Genomic DNA, 25,557 nt, shown 5'->3' on the forward strand with positions numbered 1-25,557 from the left:
AACAAGAGGCCCTGACCATAGGAGTATCTTTAGCTCGGTAGCAACGAGCAGACAGCAGTTCCTGGGCTTGGGAAAACATAGTACTACACAGGTGAAACATACATAAAGCATATGATGGGGAACAAGAGGCCCTGACCATAGGAGTATCTTTAGCTCGGTAGCAACGAGCAGACAGCAGTTCCCGGGCTTGGGAAGCATTTTGCACTTGCATAGGTGTTGCACACAAAAAGGCATACGATGGGGTACAAGAGGCCTAGACCCAATCTCACAGACTCTGCTGTTCCTCTGCCAACAGATCAACCCACAGTTACAACACAAGGGTGCCCACCTGCTCATGTGCATCAGTAAAGTCCTATTGTTCCATAACTCTGGCACTCTGTACCGCAACCTTGTTCATTGTCACCAAGGTAACTGGTGGTGGCAGCTGCTGATGTACTGGCTATGGTGGTCGCCATTATGCCAGTCTCTTTTATTCTTTATCGGGCCAACGAGGCCTCTCCGTCAGTCCCAACAGACACAGGCAGGATTCAGGGCAGGGGCTGAAGAACAGCAGAATTGCAATTGCCATTCCAGCACGCTGTCAGGGTGCACTGGAACGTGGTGTCATTTACTTCAGAGGTGTTTTCTGTATGTGAGAGAGAAACATGGGGATAACACAGGTAGACACAAGCTTCAAATTCAAGGAGCTGAGGTTCACCCATGTGAGCGATTCCTCAAGTTCAGAGGAATGATGGAACTAAGAGATTCCACAGGAATCATTGCATTCCTAAAGAAGGGAAAATGGGGTGCTTGCCAGTCATGTCCAAACCCCACAAAGCTGCCACGTAGAGAAGGTGGGTATTTTCCCTGTGGTAATAACAGGGGAATGATAAGCAAAAGCATGGGCATAGATTATGCTATTTATAAAGGGAGGGCCAGACCCCCAACAGCTGGGGTCACACACCAGACAGTCTGATAGTCTGGTTAAAATAGAAACTGGCAGGAAATGTCGGAACCTGGTGCTCATAGCAGAAAGACAAGATAAAGAGAGGGGTGCTTCACAAATACTAGCATACTTAAATAATATATAAAGGCCTAATATACCTGATTGAGGGGGAACCTCTCACGGAGGCCCCAGCAGAAATGGAGAGGGATTCCGAGGGGGACCCTCAGGCTGAGGACCCAGCATAGGGGTTCCTGACTGATACCCTCTCACTGAGGACACAGCACAGAGAGAGGAGAGGTCCGAGGGGGACTCTCGCTGAGGCAAGAGCAGAGGGGGACACAAGAGGGGCCCTCTCACTGAGGCCCCAGCAGCGAGGAAGGGGTTGCGGGGGGTCCTACTAGCTGAAACCCAGGTAGAGAGAGAGGGGGGTCTGAGGAGGACCATCTCGCTGAGACCCAGGCAGAGGGGCTCACGAGATGGACCATCTTGCAGATGCCCCAGCAGATAGGGAGGGGATGGGGGGGCCAAGGGTCCCTCTCACTGAGGCCCCAGCAGAGTGGGTCCCGAGCAGGACCTTCTCGCTGAGGCCCCTGCAGGCAGTTAGAGAGAGAGAGAGAGAGAGAGAGAGAGAGAGAGAGGGAGGGGCAGCCGATGGTCCTTCTCCTTGAAGCCCCAGCAGACTGGGTCCCGAGGGGGAACCTCTTGCTGAGGCCCGAGCAGCGAGGAAAGGAGGGTCCGAGGGGGACCTTCTCCCTGAAGCCCAAGCAGAGTGGGTCTCAAGGGGGACCCTCTTGCTGAGGCCCCAGCAGAGGAGGTCCCAAGGTGGACGATCTTACTGTGGCACCAGCAGAGGTGGTCCCAAGGGAAAACCTCTCGCTCTGGACCCAGCAGAGGGGGTTGCGAGGGCGACCCTCTCTCTGCGGCCCCAGCAGCGAGGGAGGGGAGCGCCGGGGTACCTTTCGCTGAGGCCCCAGCAGAGGGGCTCCAGAGTATGACCCTCTTGTTGAGGATCCAGCAGAGACAGAGGGGTTATATGAGAGGGGTACCCTCTTCCTGAGGCCTGAGAACATGGGGTGCCGAGGGTTACCTTCCTGCTGAGGCTCCAGCAGAGATGGAGGGGTGCTTGGGGGTCCATCTCGCTGAGGCCGAAGCAGCTTGGGAGGGGTGCTCTGGGGGTCCCTCTCGCTTAGGCCGCAGCAGAGGGGGGCCCTAGGCAGACCCTCTCTCAGATGCCCAAGCAGAGATAGAGGCTCTGGCTGGGAGGGTCCCTCTCGCTGAGGTTCCAGCACAGAGAAAGGGTCCTTCTCACTGAGGCCCGAGTAGAGGTTGTCCCGAGGGGGACCTTATCGCTGAGGTCCCAGCAGAGTGGGTCCCCAGGGTGACCCTCTCGCTGAGGCCCCAGCAGAGAGAAAGGGGGGTCTGAGAAGGAACCTCTCGCTGACCCCAGCAGAGGGGGTTCCGAGGGGTACCTTCTCGCTGAGGTTCCAGCGGAGAGGGAGGGGGTGTCCCGCTGGGGATGCTCTCGCTGTGGCCCTAGCAGAGTTGGAGGGGTGCTTGGGAGTCCTTCTCGCTTAGGCCGCAGGAGCAGAGGGGGGCGCTGGGGACCCTCTCGCTGAAACCCCAGCAGAGGGGGTCTCAAGTGAGTCCCTCTCGATGAGGTCCCAACAGATGGGATCCCGAGGGGACCCTCTCGCTGATTCCCATCATAGAGAGAGAGAGAAAGGGAGTGGTTGTGAGTCCCTCTCGCTGAGGCCCCGGCATCGAGTGAGTGGGGCTCTGGGGTTCCTCTCACAGAGGACCCAGCAGAGCGGTAGTGGGACTCAGGGTTCCCTCTCACTGAGGCCCCAGAAGACGGGGTCCTGAGGGGCACCCTCTGGCTGATTCCACAACAGAGAGAGGGTCGGGCTCTGATGATCTCTTTCGATGTGGCCCAGGCAGAGAGAGAGGGGGGGTCTGGGGGGACCATCTTGCTGAGGCCCCAGCAGAGAGGGTCCCTAGTGGAATCCTCTCACTGAGGCCACAGCATTGAGAGAGGAGTGGTCCGAGGCGGACACTCTCGCTGAGGCTCCAGCAGATGGGGTCCGATGGGGACCCTCCGGCTGAGGCATCAACAGAGAGGGAAGGGGGCTCTGGGGGTCCATCTCGCTGAGGCCCCAGCAAAGGGGGTCCCGAGTGGTACCTTCTCGCCTAGGCCCCAGCAGAGAGGTTAGGTGGCTCCGGGTGTCCCTCTAGCTGAGGCCCAAGCAAAGGGGGTCGCCGGGGTTCCCCCTCGCTGAGGCCCCAGCAGAGGGGGTCCCAAGGGGGACCCTCTCGCTGAGGCCCGAGAAGAGAGGGAGGAGTCGCCAGGGTTCCCCCTCACTGAGTCCCCAACAGAGGGCGTACCGAGGGGGTCCCTCTCGCTGAGGCCCCAGGAGAGGTGGTTCCCAGGGGGACCCTCTCGCAGAGGACCCAGCAGAGAGAGTGTGGGACTCAGGGGTCCCTCTCACTGAGGCCCCAGAAGACGGGGTCTTGAGGGGGACCCTCTGGCTGAGTCCCCAACACAGAGAGAGGGTCGGTCTCTGAGGACCTCTCTCACTGAGGCCCCAGCAGAGAGTGTAGGTGGCACCGGGGGTTCCTCTTGCTGAGGCCCCAGCAGAGGGATTCCAGAGTGGACCCTCTCACTGGGGCCCCAGCAGCGAGGAAGGGGTCTCCTGGGGTCCCACTAGCTGAAGCCCAGGTAGAGAGAGAGGGATGTCCATCAAGGACCATCTCGCTGAGACCCAGGCAGAGGGGCTCACGAGATGGACCATCTTGCAGATGCCCCAGCAGATAGGGAGGGGATGGAGTGGGGGCCAAGGGTCCCTCTCACTGAAGCCCCAGCAGAGTGGGTCCCCAGGTGACCAGCTCTTGCGGCTCATTTGGAGAGTGAATCATTGGACGGAAGATCTTTCTCTCTGTCTCTTCTCCTCTCTGTATATCTGACTTTGGAATAAAATACATAAATCTGTTTTTTTTAAAAAAAAAGGTAGTGCAGCATCGGGCACCCTCGTGGCCACCAGGACTCACTGCAGGATGCTCATCCAAGGCTCTCCTGACAAATCAAGGGAAGCACCCCAGCTCAGAGAGGCATTTGCTCTCAAGGACACTCTTTTTAGAGCTTGCCCACAAGTCCCATGACGGAAGCCATATGCATGCCCTGGGGGTCTGCATTGACAGCTAAAAGCAGTCTAGAGTCACAGCACAGCACACAGCATGCTCCCTCGCAGGAGGCCAGCAGCTTTCTGTCTTTTCCTTCCTCCCTCCTGCCTCCCTCTGTAATCTTTTCTTGGAAGTACAGAGGAACAGACAGGGAGAGACAGTAATCTTTCTTGCATCTTCTGGCTCACATCCCCAAGGACCACCACCAGAGCCAGCTGTGGCTGGGTCAGGACAAGCCCAGGAACCAGGAGCTCCCTCCAGATCTCCCAAAGGGGCACAGGGGCACACGGGCATACGGGCACAGGGGCACAAGCCCCTGCAGCATCCTCCGCTGCTCTCCCAGGAGGATCGGCAGGGAGCTGGACTGCAGGGGAAGCAGCAGGGTTTGAAGCAGCACCCGAACAGGCCATCCACCTTGCAGGCTGAGGCTTGACCCACTGGGACAATACTCTGTACCACACCACACCACACCAATCCTTGCTGGACCCTTCAGCAGCTCCTTCACCAGGCTGCTGAAGGTGCCTGTCCCCCTGGCTTGCACAACTTATGCCGTTCCGTGCTGTGAGAGCAGCCAGTACAGACGAGGGATCCAGGCATGTTGCTACTTTACCTGTCCTGGGGAGAAGGACCTCTGTGAAGAACAGATGTCAGCTGTTGGGATGTCTTGTGGAAGATGGCACATCAGCGGCGGCCAACAGTCCACAGCTGACCAGCAGGAGGAAGAGTCTTGAATGCAGAAGGATCCATGGAGGAGGGTGAAGCACTCCCTGGTGAACAAGAGGGCAGCAGCATCTGGCTGGAGGCTGTGAGGCCAAATTCCTGCCTCCAAAGCACATGACAGGGATGGCTGACCCCTCAAGTGCTAGCTAGAGATAGGAAAGGCAGCTTTGTGCACCCTGTTGTGTGCAGGAAGCACAGACCCTGAAAGCCCTACCTTGTGTGGGCCTTGGTGCCTCCCCAGCCATCATCATATGTGCTGGGCAGCAGGGCTGCATGTTGCAGGATGCTTTCTTTAGCAGCTAGGGCCTGGGACTTCCTATTGCAGATGGCTGGTGACCTCTGGTGCCTACTTGCCCATCCACCTGGCTCCTGGCTTAGGAGCCCACATGCCCAGACACCACTCAGCTAGGCCAAGGCAGGCCGAGTAGTGTATCACCCTAACCACCAACCAACACATGCAAAAATACATCAAGCTGGGGCCCATCAGCGTGGCCTAGTGGCCAAAGTCCTTGCCTTAAACGCGCCGGGATCCACATGGGCACTGGTTCTAATCCCGGCAGCTCCACTTCCCATCCAGCTCCCTGCTTGTGGCATGGCAAAGCAGTGAAGGACGGCCCAAAGCTTTGGGACCCTGCACCCACATGGAAGACCCGGAAGAGGTTCCAAGTACCCGGCTTCGGATTGGCATGCACCAGTCATTGCGGCTCACTTGGAGAGTGAATCATTGGACGGAAGATCTTCCTCTCTGTCTCTCCTCCTCTCTGTATCTCGGACTTTGTAATAAAAAAAAAAAGGTCCATGAAGCCCTCTTGGCTGCTCCACTTGCCAAAGAATTCCCGGAGCCTGCATCTCAGGGTGCTCTACGAAGAATGGGGGTGGCGGTAAGGTTTCCCGGGACCTCATCTGGCCAAGTACAACCCCAGTGGGCTAGTGTTTAATACCAGCTCTCAGAGGGCTCTGAGGATGCAGGCATGGGACTCCAGCTCCCTGAGGGCCTGTGGGCATGCTGACATAGGACACCACCTCTCAGGGTTCTTTAAGTGCCCTGCTGTTAAAGGCACCCTGACACTTCCTATCACAAAGGCCTGGGCTGATGCTAGGCCCTAAACGTCCTCCTTCCTCCCGGGCTTTGGTATGTGGGCTGTTCGGCCTTGGAGCCCTGATCTTTCAAAAACATGTGTACCAGAATACTGTCTGTGACCCCCACCTCACCCTAGGATGGCTCGGGTTTGACTGTCTAGAGCTCAGAAGGCCTGAGCCCACCAGAGGTAGAAAGGGCAGCTTGGGGCCCAGCGCCATAGCCTAGCAAATAAAGTCCTCGCCTTGAACCTGCTGGGATCCCATATGGGTACCGGTTCTAATCCCGGCTGCTCCACTTCCCATCCAGATCCCTGCTTGTGGCCTGGGAAAGCAGTAGAGGACGGCCCAAAGCTTTGGAAACTTGCACCCACATGGGAGATCTAGAAGAGGTTCCAAGATCCCAGCTTCGGATTGGCGTGTACCAGCCATTGTGTCTCACTTGGGGAGTGAATCATCGGACGGAAGATCTTCCTCTCTGTCTCTCCTCCTCTCTGTATATCTGACCTTGGAATAAAATAAATAAATGTATAAAAAAAAAATGAAAAGAAAGAATGAAAGGCGGCTTTGGGCGACCTCTCATGGCCACCAGCACTCAGTGCAGGACGCTCATCCAAGGCTCTCCAGCTTGGATGAAGGTCCTCTGCTGCAGGATCCCAGCAGTGAGGAGGGTCCTCTGTTGCTGGACCCAATTAGAGAGGGGGGTCCTCTGGTGCCGGGACCCAGCAGCAGTTGAGGGTCCTGTGCTGCAGGACCCAATTAGAGAGGAGAGTCTTTTGGTGCCGGACCCAAGCAGCAGAGGAGGGTACTCTGATGCAGGACCCTAGGAGCAGAGGAGGGTAATCTGGTGCCGGACGACAGCAGGGAGGATGGTCCTGTTGTACCGGACCCCAGCAGCAGAGGAGGATCCTCTGGTGCCGGAACCCAGCAGAGAGAGATTCCACTACTGTCGGACCCCAGCAGAGAGGAGGGTCCTTTGCTGCAGGAACACAGCAGAGAACAGGGTCCTCTGCAGCTGCACCCCAGCAGAGGGGAGGGTACTCTGATGCCAAACACCTGCAGCGGAGAGGGGTCTTCTTCTGCTGTGCCCCAGCTGAGACCAGGGTCTTCAGCTGCCTGTCCCCAGCAGGAAGGAGTGTCTTCTGGAGCCTGACCCCAGCAGAGAGGTCCTCTCCTGCTTCCTCTCTTTGGTGTTCAGCAGGATAGGAGGGTCCTTGGCTGCTGGACCCATGCAGAGAGAAGGGTCCTCTGCAGCATTTTACTCGCTGGATCCTAGCACAGACGAGGGTCCTCACGTGCTAGACCCAGCAGAGAGGAACGTCATATGGTGCCGAACCCAGGCAGAGAGGTGGATCCTCTGCTGCTTCCTCTTTGTTTTGGCAGAGCAGAGAGGAGTGTCCTCTGCTGCTGGATCACAGAAGAGAGGAGGGTCCTCTGCTGCTTCCTCCCTGCTGGGGTCCAGCAGAGGAGGTCCACTGCTTCCGGACCCCAGCAGTGAGTGGGTCCTCTGCTCCTGGACCCCAGCAGAGCGAAGGGTCCTCTGTTGCCGGACCCCAGCAGAAGAAGAGGTTCCTCTGCTCCCCGACCACAACAGAAGAGGAGGGTCCTCTGCTGCGGCCTCTCTTTGAAGTCCATGAGGAAACGAGGGTCCTTCAGAACTTCTTCTCTGCTGAAGCCATGCAGCAGAGGAGGGTCATCTTCTGCAGGGGTTCAGCAGGAGAGGAGGGTCCTCAGCTGCTGGAAGCAAGGCAAAGTGGAGTGTCCACTGCTGCCAGACCCCAGCAGGGAAGTGGGTCCTCTGCAGCGGTACCCCAGCAATACAGGAGTGTAATCTGCTGCCGGACCCCAGTAAAGAAGAGGGTCTTCTTCTGCTGGACCCCAGCAGAGAGGAGGGTCCTCTGTTGCTTCGTCTATGCTGGACACTCGCAGTGTGGAGAGTCCTCTGGTGCTGCCGGAACCCAGCAGAGAGGAGAGTACTCTACTGCTGGACTCCAGCAGAGGACGGTCCTCTGCTGATTCCTCTCCACTGGGGTCCAACGGAGAGGAGGGTCCTATTTTTCCAGACCCCAGCAGTAGAGTAGGACCCTCTGCTGCCCGACCCCAGCAGAGGGGTGTTCTCTGGTGCCGGACCCCTGCAGAAGAGAGAAGTTTTCTGCTGCCTGACCCAGCTGAGAGGATGGTCCTCTGCTAATTCATCTCTGATGGGTTCCAACGGAGAGGAATGTCTTATGCTGCCAGACACCAAAAGCAGAGGATGGGCATCTGCTGCTGGACATCAGCAGCAGATGAGGGTCTTCTGTTGCCGGACCCCAGCAGAGAGGAGGGTACTCTATTGTTGTACCTCAGCAGAGAGGATTGTCCTCTGCGACTTCCTCTGTGCTGGGGTCCAGCAGAAAGGAGGGTCTCTGATGCTGGACCCCAGAAGAGAAGAGGGTCATCTACTGCTTTATCTATGTTATGTTCCTTCAGCAGAGGAGGTTCCTCTGCTGTCCAAATCCAGCAGGAAGGAGAATCCTCTGCTGCCAGAACACAGCAGGAACGAGGTTCCTCTGTTGCCGGACCCCAGCAGCAGAGGAGGGTCCTCCACTGCTGAAGCCCAGCAGGGAGGTGGGTCCTTGGCTGCCAGGCCCCAGCAGGGAGTAGGGTCCTCTGTTGCCAGACCCCAGCAGAGAGGAGTGTTCTCTGCTGCAAGACCCCAGCAGAGAGCATGGTCCACTGCTGCCGGACTCCAGCAGAAGAGGAGGTTCCTCTGCCACATCCTCACTTTGGGGTCGAACAGGAGTTGAGTGTCCTCTGTACTTGCTCTCTGCTCGGGTCCAGCAGCAGAGGAGGGTCCTATGCTGCAGGTGTCCCGCAGGAGAGTAGGAACTCTGCTGCTTAAACCCAGCAGAAGTGGTGTGTCATCTGCTGCAGGACCCCAGCAGAGTGGAGGTTCCTGTACTGCTTCCTCTGGTGCTGGACCCCAGCAGAGAAGAGGGTCCTCTTGTGCTAGACCCATGCAGAGAGGGGGTCCTCTGGTGCCGGACCAGAACAGCAGAGGGTGGTCCTCTGCTGCCGGACCACAGCAGGTAGGAGGGTTCATTCTTCTGGACCTTAGCAGGGACGATGGTCCTCTGCTGCCGGACCCCAGTACAGAGGAGGGTCCTCTGCTGCCGGAAACCATCAGAGAGGCGGCTCCTTTGCTGCTACCTCTCTGCTGGGGTCCAACAGAGTGGAGGGTCTTCTGTTTCCAGACCCCAGCAGCAGAGCAGGGTGCTCTGGTGCTGGAAAACAGCAGAGAGTAGAGTCCTCTGCTGCCGGCACCATCAGCAGAGGTGGGTCCTCTGGTGCCGGAACCAAGCTACAGAGGGGGGGTACTCTGATGCTAGACCCCAGCAGCAGTGGAGGGTCCTCTGGTGCTGTCGGACCCAAGCAGAGAGGAAGCAGCAGAGGACTCGCCTCTCTGCTGGAGTCCTACAGAGTGAAGGATCCTCTGCTACCAGAACCCAGCAGCAGTAGAGCATCCTCTTCTGCTGTAAACCAGCAGGGAGAATGGTTCTCTGCTGCCAGTCCCAGCAGCAGAGGAAGGTCTTCTGATGCCGGACACCAGCAGCAGAGGGAGGGGTCTCTGGTGCGGGACCACAGCAGAGAGCAGGGTACTCTACTGCCGGACCTGAGCAGAGAGCAGGGTCCTGCGCTGCAGGACCCCAGAAGAGAAGGAGGGTCCTCCCGTGCTAGACCCCAGGAGAGGAGGGTGCTCTGCAGGGGGACTCCAGCACGTAGGAGGGTCGTCCTGTGCTGGACCCCAGCAGAGAAGGGTGTCATCTGGTGAAACACCCCAGCACAGAGAAAGATCCTCTGTTGCTGGACCCCAGCAGAGAGGGAGGTCCTCTAGTGCCAGACCCCAAAAGCAGAGGAGGGTCCTCTGCTGCCAGACCACAGCAGGGAGGAGTGTTCTCTGCTGTCTGACCTGAGCAGTAGAGGATTGTCCTCTGCTGCCGGGCCCCAGCAGAGATGAAGGTCCTCTGCTGCTCGAGCAAGCTGAGAGGAGGGTCCTCTGGTGCTGGACGCCAGCAGAGAATGGTATCCTCTGTTGATGGACCCCAGCAACAGAGGAGGGTTCTCTGTTGCTGGACGCCAGCAGAGTGTAGGGTGTTGTTGTGCCAGACCCCAGCAGAGAGGAGGGACTCTGCTGCCATACCAAGGCAGGGAGGAGGGTCCTCAGCTGCAGGAATCCAGCAGAAGGAGGGTCCTCTGCTGCCAGACCCCAGCAGCAGAGGGGGTCCGCTGGTGCCGGACTCGAGCAGCAGAAGAGGGTCCTCTGCTGACGGACCCGAGCAGGAAGGAGAGTTCTCTGTTGCAGGAACCCAGCAGAAACAGGGTCCTCATCTGTCGGATCCCAGCCGAAGGTTAGGGCCCTGTGCTTTGTCCTCTCTTTGGGGTCCAGCAGGAGATGAGTGTCCTCTGCAGCTTCCTCTCTGCTGTGGTCCTGTAGCAGAGGAGACTCCTCTAGGCTGGGGTTCAGCAGCCGAGAACCCTCCTCTCTGCTGTGTCAGGCAGGAGATGACGCTGCTCTGCTGCTGGGATCTGACAGCAGGAGAGGAGGGTCCTCTGCTGCTGGAACAGGAAAGAAGAGGAGGGTCCTCTGCTGCAGGACTCCAGCTGAGAGGAACGTCCTCTGCTGCTTCCTTTCTGCTGCACCCCAGCAGAGAGGAGGGTCCTCTCATGCTAGACACCAGCAGAGAGGATGGTCCTCTGCTGCTTCCCCTCAGCTGGGGTCCAGCAGAAGAGTAGGGTCCTCTGCTGTCGGACGCAGCAGCAGTGGAGGGTCTTCTAATGCCGGGCCCCAGCAGAGAGGAGGGTATTCTGCTGCTCCACCCCAGCAGAGAGGAGGGTTCTCTTTTGCTGGACCTCAGCAGAGAGGGGGGTCCTCTGGTGCCTGACCCCAACAGCTGAGGTGGGTCCTCTGTTGCCCAACCACAGCAGTGAGGAGGGAGGACCTCCACTCCCAGACACCAGCAGAAGAGGGGGGTCCTCTGCTGCCAGACCAAACAGAAGGAGGGTCCTTTGCTGCCAGACCCAGTAGCATAGAATGGTCCTTTGGTGTCGGACCCCAAGAGCAGAGGGGGTTCTCTGTTGCCGGACCACAGCAGCAGAAGGCGGTCCTCTGGTGCTGGAACCCAGCAGAGTGGAGGGTCCTCTGCTGCCAGACCGCAGCAGCAGAGGAGGGTCATGTGTTGCCGGACTCCAGGAAGAGAGGGGGTCCTCTGGTGCCGGACCCCACCAACACACGAGGGTCTTCTGCAGCCAGACCACAGCAGGGAGGAGGGTTCTCTCATTCCGGACTTCAGCAGGGAAGATGGTCCTCTGCTGCCGAGCTTCAGCATCAGCAGGGGAGGGTCATCTGGTACCACAACCGAGCAGCAGATAAGGGTCCTCGGCTGCCATATCCCTGCAGGGAATAGGGTCCTCTGCTACCAGAACACAGCAGAAGGAAGGTCCTCTGCTGCCAGACCCCAGCAACAGAGGGGGGTCTTCTGGTGCCAGACCCCAACAGCTGAGGGGGGTGCTCTGGTGCCCGACCACAGCAGCAGAGGGAGGACCTCCACTCCCAGACACCAGCAGAAGAGGGGGGTCTTCTGCTGCCAGACCCAGTAGCAGAGGCGGGTCCTTTGGTGTCAGACCCCAAGAGCAGAGGGGGTTCTCTGCTGCCAGACCCCAGAAGCAGAAGGCGGTCCTCTGGTGCTTGACCCCAGCAGAGTGGAGTGTCCTCTGCTGCTCAACCCCAGCAACAGACGGGGGTCTTCTGCTGCCGAACGCCATTAGAAGAGGGTCACCTGCTGTTTCCTCTCTTTGGGGCCCAGTTGGGAACGAGGGTCCTCTTCAACTTCCTCTGTGCTGTGGTCCAGCAGCAGAGGAGGGTCCTCTGGTGCTGGACCCCAGTAGAGTAGGGTCCTCTGCAGTGTCCTCTCTTTGGAGTCCAGTTGGCAACGAGGGTCCTCTGACACTTCCCCTCTGCTGTCGTCCAGCAGCAGAGGACGGTCCTCTGCTGCAAGAGTCCAGCAGAGGGGGGTCCTTTGCAGCTACCTCTCCGCTGGGGTCCAGCAGCAGAGGAGGGTCCTGTGCTGCTGGACCCCAGAAGCAGAAGGCAGTCCTCTGGTACTGGACCCCACCTCCAGGGGACGTTCCTCTGCTGCCGGACTTCAGCAGAAAGGAGGGTCCTAGGCTTCTGGACCACAGCAAAGAGGATCGTCCTCTGCTGCCGGAACTTTGAAGAAAAAGGTGGTCCTGTGCTGCCGGACGCCAGGAGAAGAGGACAGTCCTCTGCTGCTTCCTCTCTGCTGGGATCCAATAAATAGGCGGGTCCTCAGGTACTGGACCCCAGGAGAGAGGAGGGTCCTCTGCTGTCTGACCCCAGCAGGGAGGAGGTTCTCTGCTGCCAAACAACAGCACAGAGGATAGTCCTCTTGTACCGGACCACTGCAGAGAGGAGGGTCCTCTGCTGCTGGAGCCAGCAGAAGAGGTGGGTACTCTGCTTCTGGACACCAGTAGAAGAGGAATGTCCTGTGCTGCGTCCTCTCTTTGGGGTCCAGCAGGGAGGAGGGTCCTCTGCTGCAGGGGTGCAGGGTCCTCTGCTGCCAAATCCAAGTAGCAGTTTCCTCTACTGCCGGAACCCAGCAGAGAGGAGGGTCCTCCTCTTTGTCCTCTCTTAGGGGTCCAGCAGGAGACGAGTGTCCTCTGTAACTTACTCTCTGCTGTGGTCCAGCAGCAGAGGATGATCCTCGGAGGCAGGGGTCCAGCAGTAGAGTAGGGTCCTCTGCTGTATGAACCCAGCAGCTGAGTAGTGTCCTCTGCTGCTGGACCCCAGGAGTAAGGAGGGTCCTTGCTGCTTGACACGAGCAGAGATTAGGGTGCTCTGGTTTCGGACCTCAGCAGAGAGGGGCGTCCTTTGGTGCCGGACCCCAACAGAGAGGAGTGTCCTCTGCTGCCGCACCCCTTAGCAGAGGAGGGTCCTATGCTGCCAGACCACAGCAGTGGAGTTTCCTCTACTGCCGGAACCCAGCAGAGAGGAGGGTCCTCCTCTTTGTCCTCTCTTAGGGGTCCAGCAGGAGACGAGTGTCCTCTGTAACTTACTCTCTGCTGTGTTCCAGCAGCAGAGGATGATCCTCAGAGGTAGGGGTCCAGCAGTAGAGGAGGAAGGCCTCTGCTGCAAGGGTGCAGCAGCAGAAAAGAGTCCTCTGCTGAGGGACCCCAGAAGCAGAGCCACATACTCTGCTGCCAGACCACAGCATTAGAAGGGGATCCGCTACTGTTGGATACCAGCAGCAGAAGCTAGTCTTCTGCTGACGGACGCCAGCAGCAGAGGGAGGTCCTATGCTACAGGACCCCAGCAGCAGAGGGGGTTCCTACAGTACCGGATGCCAGCAGATGAGGGGGGTCCTCTGGTACCAGATCCCAGCAGAGAGGAAGGTCCTCTGGTGCCAGACCCCAGCAGTAGAGGAGTGTCCTCTGGTCCCGGAACCCAGCAGCAGGGAGGTGGGTCCTCTGGTGTGGAGCCCCAGGAGCGGAAGAGGATCCTCTGGTGCAGGACCACAGAAGAGAGGAGGGTCCTCCACTGCCAGACCCCAGCAGAGAGGAGGGTCCATTGCTCCCAGACCTTGGCAAATAAGAGGGTGCTCTGGTGCCGAACATCAGCAGAGAGTAGGATCCTCTGCTGCTGTATCCCAGTAGAGAAGAGGGTCATTTGCTGCTGGACTTCATCAGACAGGAGGGACCCTGCTGCTGGACCCAAGTCAATCAGGGAAGAGTGATCTCTGGTGCTGGATCCCATTAGGAGAGGAGGCTCCTATGCTCCCTGACGCTAACACTGAGGAGGGACCTCTGCTGCCAGACCCCAGCAGAACAGGAGTGTCCTCTACTGCTTCCTCTATTTGATGCCCACCCAGAGAGGAGTGTCCTCTGCAGCTTCCTCTCTGCTGGGGTACAGCAGAGAGGAGAGTCCACTGGTGCCGGACCCCAGCAGAAGAGGAGTGTATTCTCCTGTGTGCTCTCCCTGGGGTGCAGCATGATGGGAGGGTCCTCTGCATCTTCTTCTCTGCTGTGGTCTAGTAGCAGGGGAGAACCTCTTTGCAGGGGTCCCGCAGAAGAGGAGGGTCGTCTGCTGTTGGACCCTGGAAGGCAGGAGGTTCCCCGGCTGCCATACCCCAGCAGGGAGGAGAATCCTCTGCTGCCGGACCGCAGCAGCAGAGGAGGATCCTCTGGTGCCAGATACCAGGAGTAGAGGAGGGTCCTCTGCTTCCAGACCCCAGCATGGAGGAGGGTCCTCTGCTGCCGGAACCCAGCAGAGAGGAGGATTCTTTGCTACCAGAACCCAGCATCTGAAGGGGTCGACTTGTGCCAGATCCCAGCAGCAGAGGAGTGTCCTCTGCTTCCAGACCCCAGCATGGAGGGGGGGTCCTCTGTTGCTGGAACCCAGTTGAGATGAGGGTCCTCTGCTGTCGGATCCCAGCAGGGAAGAGGGTCCTCTGCTGCCTGACCCCAGTAGGGAGGAGTCCTCTGCTGCCGGACCCCAGCAGAGAGCAGGGATCTCTGCTTCATCCTCACTTTTGGGTCCAGCAGGAGACGAGGATACTCTGCATCTTCCTCTCTGCTGAGGTCCAGCTGCAGAGGAGGGTCCTCTGCGGCTGGACCACAGCAGGGAGGAGGTATCTACGCTACTTCCTCTTTGCTCCACCCCAACACTGTGGGAGTTCCTCTGATGCCAAGCAACAACAGCTTGGAGGGTCCTGTGCTTCCGGACCCCAGCAGAGAGGAAGGTCCTCTGCTGCCAGACCCCAGCAGAACAGGAGGTTCCTCTGCTGCTTTCTCTCCTTGTTTTCCAACAGGAGAGGAGGGTCCTCTGCTGCTTCCTCTCTGCTGGGGTCCATCAGGAGACAAAAGTCCTCTGCTGCTGAAATCCAGAAGAAGAGGAGGGTCCTCTGCTGCCAGACTCCCGCAGAGGAGAGGGTCCTCTATTGCTTCCTCTCTGCTGGAAACTAGCAGAGACAAGTGTCCTGTCGTGCTAGACCCCAGCAGAAAAAGGGTCCTCTGCTGATGGACCAAAGCAGCTGAGGAGGCTCCATTGTTGCCGGACTCCAAAAGCAGAGGAGGGTCTTCTGTTTCGTACCGAAGCAGCATAGGATGGTCCTCTGTTGATGGACCCCACCAGCAGAGTAGGGTCCTCTGGTGCCAGAACCCAGCAGCAAGGAGAGTCTTCTTCTACCGGACCCCAGAAGCAGAGTAGGTCCTGTGGTGCCGGACACCAGCTGCAGAGGAGGATCCTCTGCGGCTGCTGGACCCCAGAAGCAGAAGGCAGTCCTCTGAGGCTTCCTCTCTGCTGCGGTACAGCAGAGAGGATGGTCCTTTGGTGTTGGACCACAGCAGAGAGGAAGGACCTCTGATGCTTCCTATCTGCTGGTGTCCAGCAGCAGGGATGAGGGTCATCTGTTGCCGGACCCTGCATGGATTAGTGTCCTCTGCTGCCGCACCCAAGCAGGGAGGATGGTCCTCTGCTGCTGAACCCCAGCAGGGAGGAGGGTCCTCTGCTGCTGAACCCCAGCAGAGAGGAGGTTCCTCTGCTTCCAGATTCCGGAAAGTTTTCTTGGTACCTCATCTGCGAACCATCAGTGCTAGTCAGCTGGTGTGTAATTCCAGTCTCAGAGGGTCCATGGCCACGCTGAGGTGGGACTCCAGATTCCACAGGGATTGGGGAATGCTGAATTAGGATTGAGGTCCAAGAGGGCTCATGGGTACACAGACATGGACCCCAGGTCTCACGGTGCCCGTGGGCACACTGATGTGGGATTCCAACTCCCAGAGTGTCCGTGAGCACATTCACATTGGATTCCAGCTCTCTTAGGGCTCGTGGGCTTACTGACTGGGATTCCACATCCCTCAGGGCCCCTGGGGACCGTGACATGGAACTCCAGCTTTTAGTTTTCTCCCTGTGCCCTAGGTTGTACCTTGCTGGTGAAGACAGACAGCCACTTCCTAGCACAGAGGCCTGGCCTGATGCAAGGCCACAAGCATCCTCCACACCCTCCTGATCCTTCATATGTGGGCTGTTCGGCCTTGGAGCCCAATCTTCAAGGGACACATATAAAGGAATTCTGTCCAGGATTCCCACCTGACACTAGGATGGCTGGGGCTGGACCTTCTAGTGCTCAAAATGGCTCAGCCAACCAGGGGTAGAAAGGGCAGCTTATGCGTCCTCTCATGACCAGCAAGACTCACTGCAGGACGCTCCTTCAGGCTCTCCTGCACAAACAAGGGAAACAATCCCAGCCTAAGAGAAATTGACTCTCAAGGACACTCTTTGGAGCGGTTGCACAGAAGTCCCAGGACAGAAGCCTTACGCACACCCTTGGGGTCTGCATTGGCAGACAGAAGCAGTCTTCAGTCACAGCACACTCCCTACAACCCAGGACAGCAGCTTTCTTTCACTTCCTTCCCTCCTGCATGCCTGTCTGGATCTGTCCTGTTTTGTTTGAAGCACAAAGGAACAGAGAGGGAGAGAGAGCAATCTTTCTTGCATCTGCTGGCTCACTTCCCAAGGACCACCACCAGAGTCAGATGTGGCTGGGCCAGGACAAGCCCGGACACCAGGAGCTTCCTCCACATGTCCCACAGGGGCACAGCACACAGGGGCACAGGGGCACAAGCACCTGCGCCATCCTCCACTGCTGTCCCAGGAGGATAGGCAGGGAGCTGGACTGCAGGGGAAGCAGTCAGGACTTGAAGCAGCACCCATACAGGCTATCTGCCTGGCAGGCTGAGGCTTGAGGCCATCGGACACCATGTAGCACCACCCCAACCCGCTCCACCGATTCCACCCCTAGCAGCATTCTTCAGCAGCTCCTTCACCAGGCCTGTGAATGTACTTGTCCTCCAGTCTTGCATAACTTTTGCTGTGTGTGCTGAGAGAGCAGTGGGCACCAACATGGCATCCAGGCATGCTGCTACTCTACCTGTCTAATGAGATGGACCTCTGTGGAGAGTACACATCAGCTGTTGAGGTGTCTTGTGGCAGGTGGCACATCAGTGGCAGCTGATGGTCCCCAGGTGGCCTGCAAGAGAAAGAGTCTTGAATCCAGGATGCCCCTGGAGCATGGTGAAGCATTCCCTGGTGAACGAAAGTCCAATGGCATTTGGTAGGGGGTTGTGGGGCCAAATTCCTGCCTCCAATGCACATGTTGGTGATGCCTGACCCTCCCCCCCCAGTGTTTCCAAGGATACCCTGAAGAAGGCAAAATGGTCCTCGTGAGCCCATGCCTGCCCATGGCATGGGAGGGCCTATTTTGTGCAGACCTTGGTTGCTCCCAGGCCACCGTCCTACCTGCTGGAAAGTGGGACTGCATGACCCAGGGTGCTCTCGCAGAAGCTAAGGCCTGGGACTTCCTATTCCAGATGACTGGTGTCCTTTGGTGCTTACTCGTCCTTCCACTGTTCCATCTTTAGGATCCCACAAGCCCAGACACCACCCAGCTAGGCAGAGGAAGGCCGAGTGCTGTATCACCCTAACTGCCACCCCACACATGCAATAATACACGAAGGCCTCTCTGCAGCCCATCGGGGAGCAGTTGCACTTGCTAACGAAAGCCCAGGCCCTGTCCCCAAGGGTGCTTTGTGATGAAAGGGGTGTAGTGGCAAGGTTTCTGGTGAGCTCATCTGCGAAAGATCAATGCTAGCCAGTCAGTGAGTAACTCCAGGAATCAGAGGGTCCTTCTGCACACTGACGTGGGACTCCAACTCCCAGAGTGCCTGTGGGCACACTGACGTTTGTATCAAGCTCCTACAAGACCCATGGGCACAGTGACATGAGACCCCAATTCCCAACAGGACACATGGGCACGCTGAACTAGGACTCAGTATCCCAGAGGGCCCATGTGCACACTGACATGGGTCTCCTGATCTCAGAGGCCCATGAGCATGCTAATGTGAGTCTCCAGCTCCCATAGGGACTGTGGGCACGCTAACATGGGACTCCATCTACCACAGGGCCTCTGGGTGCCCTAATGTGGAACTCCAGCTCCCAGTGCTCTCCCCATGTCCTATGTGGTATCTTAATGGTGAAGGCACACAGCCACTTCCTAGCACAGAGGTCCAGGATGATGCAAGACCACAATCATCCTCAAATCCCTCCTGGACCTTCGTTTGCAGGCTTTTCAGCCTTACCCCAATCTTCAAGGGACAAGTATTCAGGAACACTCTCCAGGACCCCCACCTGACACTAGCATGGCTGGGGCTTGGCTGTCTAGTGTTCAAAAGGAATGAGCCCAACCAGGGGGAGAAAGGGCAGCTTATGCGCCCTCTCATGGACAGCAGGACTCACTGAAGGACGCTCCTTCAGGCTCTCCTGCACAAGCGAAACAAACCCGGCCTGAGAGACATTCACTCTTAAGAACACACTTTGGTTTAGCTATATTATACTTTTTTTTCTCTCACTCTTTTTATGGTCTTGAAAGATTTCCCTGCACTCCCTCCCCATTACCGGTTAACATAGTGTATTGAGGGTATAGTAGGTTTTACAGTTTTTTGATGTAGATCTTAAATATTCTGACATTAATTGTTGGTTTATAGATTATATCGCGTTATCTTATTGCATTGGATACAGGTTGTTAGAGATTGCACTAATATTACAATATACAGGTACTATCTTTCAAGTTGTCATCTTTTCATCTCAGATTAAGGCGAACATGTGGTATTTAACCTTTTCGGATTGGTTCATTTCTCTTAGCATGATGGATTCCAGTCGGGCCCATTTGTCCACAAAGAACTGCATTTCGTTTTTTTAAATAGCTGAGTAGTATTCCATAGAGTAGATGAACCATAGCTTTCTTATCCAGTCTTCTATTGATGGGCATTTTGGCTGCTTCCAGGTTTTTGCGATTGTAGATAGTGCTGCTATGAACATAGGCGTGCATGCTGGTTTCTTGTGTAGGAGATCTTTTGGATATATTCCTAGGAGTGCTATTGCTGAATCATATGGTATGCTGATTTGGTGCAACAAGGTGGAGGAATCCACCAGGGGGCAGGGGAGGGGGAGGTGGAGGGGGATTCCAAAAGCCTATGAAACTGTCACATAATGCTAAATATTAATTTAAAAAAAAAGAACATACTTTGGAGATCTTGCACAGGAGTCTCAGGGCGGAAGCCCTACGCACACCCTTGGGGTCTGCATTGGCAGACAAAAGCAGTCTTCAGTCACAGCACAGCACACAGCACACAGCACACTCCCTGCCAGGAGGCCAATAGCAATCTCTCTCTTCCTGCCTTCTTGCCTGCCTGCCTGAATCTGTCCTGTTTGCTTGGAGCACACAGGAACAGAGAGTGAGAGAGAGAGCAATCTTTCTTGCATCTGCTCCCTCTCTTCCCCAGGGACCACCACCAGAGCTAGATGTGGCTGACCCCTACAAGCCCGGGAACCAGGAGCTTCCTCCACATGTCCCACAGGGGCACAGGGCCACAGGGGCACAGGGGCACAAGCCCCTGCGCCATCCTCCGCTGCTCTCCCAGCACCATCGGCAGGGAGCTGGACTTCAGAGGATGCTGTCAGGTCTTGAAGCAGCACCAATACAGCTGAACTGCACACAAGCCTCGCAGGCTGAGGCTTGACACTTTAGGACCCCTCCCCAACCACCAAAACCCGCATCACCCGACTCCATTCCTTACCAGTTTCTTCAGCACCTCCTTCAACAGGCCGGTGAAAGTACCCGTCCCCCTTGCTGGCACAACTTTGGCTGTTCCATGCTGAGACAGCAGCGGGCACCAACAAGGCATCCAGGCATGCTGCTACTCTACCTCTCCTGGTGAGAAAGCCTCTGTGGAGAAGACACGTCAGCTGTTGGGGTTTCTTGGTTCAGGTGGCACATCAGTGGCAGCTGATGGTCCACAGGTTGTCCACAGCAGGAGAAAGGGTCTTGAATCCAGGATGGTCCTGGAATAGGGTGAAGCATTCCCTGGTGAACAAGAGGGCAATTGCATTTGACAGGGCGCTCTGGGACCAAATTCATGCCTCCAATGCACACGACACATGTTTAATATGATGCCTTGTAGAATGGAATATGGTCCCTGTGATCCCATTCTTGAAGATGGCATGGAGGCCCTCCCTTTTGCAGGTTTGGTGGCTCCCCATCCACCATCCCTGCTAGACATTGAGAATGCATGTCCAGGGTGCTCTTGCAGCAGCTAAGGCCTGGGACTTCCTATTCCAGATGACTGGTGACCTCTGGTGCTTACTTACCCATCCACCTGCTCCTGGCTTAGGAGCCCACATGCCCAGATTCCACCCAGCTAAGCAGAAGAAGGCCGAGTGGTATATCACACTAACTGCCACTCCACAAATGCAAAAATGCACAAAGGCCTCTATGCAGCCCATCAGGCAGCTTCACCACTTGCTAAAGAACGCCTAGTTCCTGCCCCTAATGGTGTTCTGTGAGAAAAGAGAGTGGTGTAAATGTTTCCCAGGATCTCATCTGCGAAAGACCAGTGCTAGTCAGCTGTTGAGTAACTCCAGGTCCCAGAGGGTCCATGGGCACACTGATGTGGGACACTAGCACACAGAGGGTGCGTGGGCACAATGACCTAGGATTTCAACTCTCAGAGGGACCATGGACAAACTGATGTGAGTCTCCATGTTTCAGAGGGCCCTTGGAGAGACTGATGTGGGACTCCAGCTCCCACAGGGCCTCTGGGTGCCCTGACGTGGAACTCCAGCTTGCAGGTTTCCCCAGTGCCCTCTGATGTTCCTTGCTGGTGAAGGCACACAGCCACCTCCTAGCACAGAGGCCTGGGCTGATGCAAGGACACAGGCATCCTATACACACACCTGGACCTTGGTATGCGGGCTGTTCTGCCTTGGACCCCAATATTCCAGCATCCTGTGTCCAGGAACACTGTCCGGGAGCACCACCTGATGCTAGGATGCCTTTGGCCAGGCCGTCTTGTGCTCAAAAGGCTTGAGCCCACAAGGGGTAGAAAGGCAGCTTTGCACGCTCTCTCGTGTACAGTTGAACTCACAGCAGGACGCTCTTCCAGTCTCTCCTGCCCAGACATGGGAATCAAACCTGCCCTGAGAGAAATTCACTATCAAGGACACTTTTTGAAGAGGTTTCACAGGAGTGCCAGGACGGAAGACCTACGTATGCCCTTGGGGTCTGCATTGACAGACAAAAGCAGTGTAGAAACACAGGACACAGCCCACAGCACACACACACCGAGCTAGGCAGAGGAATGCCACGTGTTGTATCACCGCAACTGCCACTCCACACATGCAAAAACACATGAAGGCCTGTCTGCAGCCCATCAGGGAGCTGCTCCACTTGGTAAAGAAAGCCAACGGACTGCCTGGGGTTGCTCAGTTAGGAAAGGAGGTGGTGTAAATGTTTCTGGGGACCACATCTGTGAAAAATCAGGGCTTGTCAGCCTGTGTGTAACTCCAGGTCCCAGAGGGTCTGTTGGCCTGCTGATGTGGGACTCCAGCTCTCAGAGGGCCTGTGGGCACGCTGATGTGGGACTCCAGCTCCCAGGTTTCTCCCCGTGCCCTAGGTTGTACCTTGCTGGTGAAGGCACACAGCCACTTCCTAGCACAGAGCCGCAGGCTGATGCAAAGCTACAAGTGTCCTCCAAACCCTTCTGGACCTTGGTATGAGGGCTGTTCTGCCTTGGACCCCAATCTTCCAGCGACACATATCCAGGAACACTGTAATGGACCCTCACCTAACACTAGGATGGCTCTGGCTGGGCCTTCTTGTGCTCAAAAGGCCTGAGGACAACCAGGGGTAGAAAGGGCAGCTTTGCACACCCTCTCGTGGTCAGCAGGACTCATTGCATGACGCTCCTCCAGGCTCTACTGCACAAACAAGGGAAACAAACCTGGCTTGAGAGACATTCACTCTCAAGGACATTCTTCGGAGAGGTTGCACAGGAGTCCCAGGACTGAAACACTACACATGTCCTTGGGGTCCGCGTTGGCAGACAAAAGCAGTCGAGAGCCACAGCACAGTACACAGCACACAGCACACTCCCTCCCAGGAAGCCAGCAGCTTTCTTTCTCTTCCTTCCTGCCTGCCTGTATCCCTCTGTCCTGTTTGCTTTGAAGCACAGAGGAACAGAGAGTGAGACAGAGCAAACTTTCTTGCATCTGCTGGCTCACTTCCACCAGAGCCAGCTGTGACAGGGCCAGGACAAGCCCGGGAACCAGGAGCTTCATGCACATGTCATAAAGGTTCACGGGGCACAGGGGCACAACCACTGCACCATCCTTCACTGCTCTCCCAGGATCATCACCAGGGAGCCTGATTGCAGGGGAAACAACCAGGACTTGAAGCAGCACCTATACAGGCCACCTGCCTGGCAGGCTGAGGCTTGACACCCTTGAACACCACACTGAGGCCCCAGAAGATGAGGTTCCTGAGGTAGACCCTCTCGCTGAGGCCCCAACAGAGAGAGAGGGTTAGGTAATGAGGATCTCTCCGACGAGGCCCCAGCAGAGGGGTTGAGAGGGGGACCCTCTCACTGAGGCCACAGTAGAGAGAGAGGAGGGGTCCGAGAGGGCCACTCTCGCTGAGGCTCCAGCAGAGGGGTCCCGAGGCGTACCTTCCTGCTGAGGCATCCACAGAGAGGGAAGGGGGCTCGGGGGGCACTCTCGCTGAGGCCCCGGCAGAGGAGTTCCCAAGTGGTACCTTGTCGCCCAGGCCCCAGCAGAAAGGTTAGATGGCTCCAGGTGTCCCTCTAGCTGATCCCCAGCAGAAGGGGTCCCGAGGGTTGTCTCTTGCTGAGGCCCCAGAAGCCAGGGAGGGGTCGCCAGGGATCCACCTCGCTGAGGCCCCAGGAGAGGGTGTCCCGAGGGGGACCCTCTTACTGAGGCCCCAGCAGCGAGGGAGGTGTTCGCCAGGGGTTCCTCACTCTGAGGTCCCAGCAGAGGGGCTCCTGAGATGGACATTCTCATAGATGCCCCAGGGGATAGGGAGGGAAGGGAGGGCAAAGGGTCCCTCTCACTGAGGCCCAAGCAGAGGGGTTGCTGAGGGGGACCCTCTCGCTGAGGCCCCAGCAGAGGGTGTCTCGAGGGAGTCCCTCTCGCTGAGGCCGCAGTAGATTGGCTCCAGAGGGTGACCCTCTTGCTGAGGCTCCAGCAGAGATGGAGGGGGTACCCGAGTGGTACCATCTTCCTGAGGCCCGAGGAGAAGGGTCCCGAGGGGTACCTTCTTGCTGAGTCTCCAGTAGATAGAGAGGGCGTGTCCGAGTGGGACCCTCTCACTGAGGTCCCAGCAGAGATGGACAGGGTCTCTGGGGGTCCGTCTAGCTGAGGCCCCAGCAGGAAGGGAGGGGGGTTCTGGCGGTCCCAGTCACTTTAGGACCCAGTAGATGGGGTCCCGAGAAGGACCCTCTCCCTGAGGCCCCAGCAAAGAAAGGGTCCCTCTCGCTGAGGCCCCAGTAGAGGTTGTCCCTAGTGGGACCCTCTTGTTGAGGCCCCAGCAGCGAGGGAGGGAGGGTACGAGGGTGACCCTCTCTCTGAGGCCCAGGCAGAGTGGGTCCCAAAGGGGACCCTCTCACTGAGGCCCCAGCAGAAAGAGAGGGGAGTCCGAAGGGGACCCTCTCGCTGAGGCCCCAGAGGAGAGAAAGAGTGTGGGTCCTGAGGGGGACCCTCTCGCTGAGGCCCTAGCAGAGTGGGTCCCTAGCGGGACTCTCTCGCTGAGGCCCTAGCAGAGTGGGTCCCTAGTGGGACTCTCTCCCTGAGGCCCAAGCAGAGAGAGTGGGTCCGAGGGGGAACCTCTCGCTGAGGCCCCAGCAGAGTGGGTCCCGTGTGGACCCTCTCGCTGAGGCCACAGAAGAGACAGAGGGGGAGTCTGAGGGGGACCCTCTTGCTGAGGCCCCTGCAGAGAGGGTGGGGGGCGCCAGGGGTCCCTCTCGTTGAGGCCCTAGCAGAGTGGGTCCCTAGTGGGACTCTCTCGCTAAGGCCAAGGCAGAGAGGAGGGGGTCCGAGGGGGACCCACTTGCTAAGGTCACAGCAGACAGGCAGAGGGGCTTCAGGTGTCCCTCTCACTGAGGCCCCAGCAGAGGGGGACCCGAGGGGGACCCTCTCGCTGAGGCACCAGCAGAGAGAGAGTGAGGGATCCGAGGGGAATAATCTCACTGAGGCTCCAGCAGAGTGGGTCCCAGGGGGACCCTCTTGCTGAGGCCTCAGCAGAGAGAGAGGGGGTCCGACGGGGACTGTCTTGCTGAGACCCCAGCAAAGGAGGTCCCAAGGTGGACGATCTTGCTGAGGCCCCAGCAGAGTTTGTCTCGAGTGGGACCCTATCGCTGAGGCCATAGCAGAGAGAGGAGGCTCCGAGGAACACCATCTCGCAGAGGGCCCAGCAGAGGAGCTCCCGAGGGGAACCCCATCGCCGAGGCCCCAGCAGAAACAGAGAGATAGATGGGGACGAGGTTCCCTCTCGCTAAGGCCCCAGCAGAATGGGTTCGGAGTGGGACCCTCTCGCTGAGGCACCAGCAGCTTGAGGGTCCCTCTTGCTGAGGCCCCAGCTGAGGGGGTCCCAATGGGGCCCCTTCGCTGAGGTCCCAGCAGACAGAGATGGGTGGTCCGAGGGGGACCCTCACACTGAGGCCCCAGCAGGGGAGGTCCCAAGGTGGACAATCTTTCTGAGGCCCTAGTAGAGGAGGTCCCGAGTGGTCTCTTTTGCTAAGGCCCAGCAGCGAGGGAGGAGTTGCCAGGGGTCCCTCTCGCTGAGGCCCCAGCACAGGGGGTCCCTAGGGGATCCCTCGCTGAGGCCTCAGCAGAGAGAGGGTGCCGAGTGTCCCACTCCCTGAGGCCCCAGCAGAGAGAAGGGGGGGTCCGAGTGCTAACTTCCTTCAGAGGCCCAGCAGAAGAGAGAGGAGGGTGCCAAGGTTCCCTCTAGCTGAGGCCCCAGCAGAGGGGGTGCTGAGAGGGACCCTCTCGCTGAGGCCCCAGCAGAGGGTGTCTTGAGGGAGTTCCTCTCGATGAGGCCCCAGTAGAGGGGGTCCAGAGGATGAACCTCTCACTGAGGCTCCAGCAGAGACGGAGGGGGTCCCGAGGGGGGAGCCTCTTCCTGAGGTCCGAGGAGAGGGTGTCCCGAGGGGTACCCTCTCACTGAGTCCCCAGCAGAGATGGAGGGGTGCTTGGTGGTCCGTGTCACTGAGGCCCCAGCAGCTAGGGAGGGGGGTTCAGGTGGTCCCTCTCACTTAGGCCGCAGCAGACCGGGTCCAGATGGGGACCCTCTCTCAGATGCCCAAGCAGAGATAGAGGCTCTGGCTCAGAGGGTCCCTCTCGCTGTGGCCCCATAAGAGAGAGAGAGAGAAAGGGTGTGGTTGTGAGTCCCTCTCGCTGAGGCCACAGTAGAGAGAGAGGTGGGGTACAAGTGGCACCATCGCACTGAGTTCCCACCAGAGAAGAGAGAGAGAGGGCAGCAGATGGTCCCTCTCCCTGAAGCCCCCACAGAGGGGGTCCCGACGGGAACCTCTTGCTGAGGTCCCAGCAGAGAGAGAAAGAGAGAGAGAGAAAGGAGGGCCGAGGGTCCCTCTCACTGAGACAGCAGCAGAGAGAGAGGAGGGTTCGGGGTTCCCTCATCTAAGATCCCAGCATCGAGGGAGTGGGGCTGCGGCTGTCCCTCTCACTGAGGCCC

This window comes from Ochotona princeps, chromosome 1 (genome assembly GCF_030435755.1).
Source record: "Ochotona princeps isolate mOchPri1 chromosome 1, mOchPri1.hap1, whole genome shotgun sequence".
In the NCBI taxonomy this organism is placed as follows: domain Eukaryota; kingdom Metazoa; phylum Chordata; class Mammalia; order Lagomorpha; family Ochotonidae; genus Ochotona; species Ochotona princeps.